The following is a 3,359-nucleotide window of genomic DNA, read 5'->3' on the forward strand; positions in this document are numbered from 1 at the left end:
ATCGTTTTTAAAATACCAATTCACCCCCCCCCCTCTTGGTTAGCTTGGGACTAAGTTCATAGGGCTTAACATCCCGAATGAACTTTCAAAAGCAATTTTTTTAATCAAAGCATGAATATGACACAGTCTCCATGTGATTGATTTTATTGACTTGTAAGACCAATGAGTTAACATCATTAAAATTCAAAAATGGTAGAACATACGATCCTGTTAACTCTAACTCGGACTTCTCTTAAGGCAAAATAATCTTTTGAAATCAAAAGACCTAACTCAAAAAACTAATTGGATAAGAAAAAGAGATCCGTTCAAGACTTAGTTTCAGAAAAATATCTTATAGAATAATGTATCAAAGTAATTTATCACAATCATTAAATTTGAAATCATGTCTTTGAAAATATCAAGTGACCCATGAACTCTTCTAAGTTTTAAAAGTTTGAAAGAGAAGAGAACTTGCTTTTGGTGGGCTCATCTTATACCTCTTGTCAATTGAATGATGCACTTTATGCATCTTTTGATTTTATTGATACACTTTGTGTATATTTCTCAATTTTGCATCTGTTGATTTGGCATAGTTAGCCACTTTTTTTGCAAGCTATATCCATTTTCAAAACTCTTAAATACTCTCAGTTTTGAGTATATCTTTCAGATATTAGAGAAGAAAAACTCACTCTCTAATATCAGGAAGAACAAACCACAAAGCATCATCAAAGTTATATGATAAATGTAACGACAGGATGATGAGAAATCTTAAAGTAATATAAAGACTTTGAACATTATAAATATAAGATAGATTATTATAGTAAGATAGAAAAGATCTTAATCGTAAATTCCAGTTGTTAATTTGAGATAGACTTTTATTTAGAAAAGAATATTACACCACTAAAAGAGGTTAGAGAAAGAGAAACAATTAACAGTGTTTTCTCCCTTTAACATATTAAGAGATGTAAAACATTGACTATAAATTTTTAAAAACAAAAATTTGATATAAAATATCATTTCAGCAGTGATCAAAAAAGAAGAAAAACTAAAACAAGAGAATTAAAATAAAGAAGAGAATAAAAAACTAATAAAAAAAGTAAAGTAAGCAAAGTGAAATAAAAACAAAAAAGTAACAAAATAAAAGATTCAGAAATTAGTAAATAATAAGTTCATGCATTTATGTCAATCGCACCCAATCTGATCCTTAAGGTGTTGAAAGTTTCAAAAGCTAGTGGTTTAGTAAAGATTTCAGTGAGTTGATTCTCAGTTGCCATATGGTGTAACTCAATGTCTCATTTGGTCGCATGGTCTCTAATAAAGTGATGTCTTATATTTATGTGTTTGGTCCTTGAATGTTGGATAGGATTCTTAGAAATACAGATGGCACTAGTGTTGTCACAAAGGATGAAAATTCATCCTACAGGTAATCCTAAATCAAAAACTTATTGCTTCAACCAAAGGACTTGGGCCACACAACTCCCTAAAGCAATGTACTCAATTTCAGTAGTGGAAAGTGCAATAGAGTTTTACTTTCTACTGGACCAGGAGACTAAAGATTATCCTATAAATTGGCAAGTCCCATAAGTGCTCTTTTTATCCACCTTATATCCAATAAAATCAGAATCAGAATGTTCAATAATCTAAAAAGAAGTGTTGTGCCTAGGATATCAGATTTCTAAGTTTTGGGCCCCTAAGAGATATTTAAGAATTCTCTTAAATACAGTCAGGTGGGGTTCTTTAGGATTATCTTAAAATCTAGCACAGATACAAACACTCAATATTATATTAAGTTGGCTAGCAGTCAGGTAAAGTAAATATCCAATCATCCCTTTGTACTTCATTGGATCAACTAATTTTCTATTTAGGCCCTTGTCCAACTAAACACTAGAGGTCATGGGAGTATTAATTAGCTTAGCTTTATCCATTTCATATTTCTTCAAGATATCCTTTATATACTTTGATTGATTTAGAAAGGTTTCATCATCCAATTGTCTTATGCTAAATCCAAAAAAGTAGGACAACTCTTTCATTATACTTATCTCAAATTACATACTAATTATTTTAGAAAAATCATTACATAACTTTTTATCAGAAGATCCAAAAAGTATATCATTAACATAGATCTCAATAATGAGTAATTCATCTCCTACTTTCCTCAAAAAAAGGGTGGTGTCTATGCTCCCTTTAATAAACTCCCTCTCTAGTAAGAATGTGCTAAGCCTCTCATACCAAGCTCTAGGTGCCTATTTTAATCCATATAAGGCCTTTTTAATTTGAAAACATGATTTGGAAATTGCAAACTCTCAAAATCTGGGGCTTGCTCTACCAACACATCACTACAGGAAAATCAGATATTACCGGCAGAATTTTCAGGCGGCTTTCCGGCGGTCAGTTTTCTGGCGGCTTTCCGGCGGATTACCGGCGGCTTATTTCCTACAAAATTTTTCGGCGGCTTTCCGACGGATTACCGGCGGCTTTACGATGGCTAATTTCCCGGCAAAAATTTTGCGACGGCTAATTTCCTGCAAATTTTTCCCACGGAATTTTCCTGAGGCTTTTTGGCATTTCCGGCGAATTTTTTAAAAATTAAAGAAAATTTATAAATTTTAAAATATTTAAATGATTTAACAAATAATTATTAATAGTTTTATTAGGGAACGCGGGAGCGTCGCCGGCGCGGTGGAGCGCGGGAGCATCGCCAGCGCGGGAACGCGGGAGCCGGGAGCATCGCCGGCGTGGTTTAAAATGATTTTTATTTTAATTTAACCGGCGGTCTTCAACCGCAGAAAATCCGTCGGAAAAATTTACCGCCAGTAAGAACCGCCGGAAATTAATTTCCTACGCCGTTTTTACCGGCGGAAGATAAACCGCCAGAAAATGGCAAAACCGCCGGAAAAGGTAAAATTTCCGCCGGAAAAGGCCGCCGAAAATGCGGGATTTTCCTGTAGTGCATCTTCTTTTATTACTCCATTTAAAAAGGCACTCGTAATATCCATTTGGAAAGCTTAAATCCCTTATAACAGGCAAAGTCTAGTAGTACTCTAATGGCTTCCAATCTTGCTACTAAGGCAAAGGTCTTCTCAAAATCAATCCCTTCTATTTGGTTGTATCCCTTAGCCACCAGTCTTTCCATATTCCTAACCACCACACCATAATTATTCATTTTACTCTTAAAGACCCATTTGGTTCCAACTATACTTTGTGCCTTTACTCTATCTATAAGCTCTCAAACATCATTACTAATAAATTGGTTTAATTCCTCTTGCATGGCTAAGATCAAAAACTCATTAGAAAGGGCTTGACTAATATTGGTAGGTTTAGTCATTGAGATAAAGGTAGAGTGGTTCACTTCCTTCCTGAGTCAATGCCTAGTCCTAACA

Source organism: Dendrobium catenatum, unplaced genomic scaffold (genome assembly GCF_001605985.2).
Source record: "Dendrobium catenatum unplaced genomic scaffold, ASM160598v2 fragScaff_scaffold_716, whole genome shotgun sequence".
NCBI lineage: Eukaryota > Viridiplantae > Streptophyta > Magnoliopsida > Asparagales > Orchidaceae > Dendrobium > Dendrobium catenatum.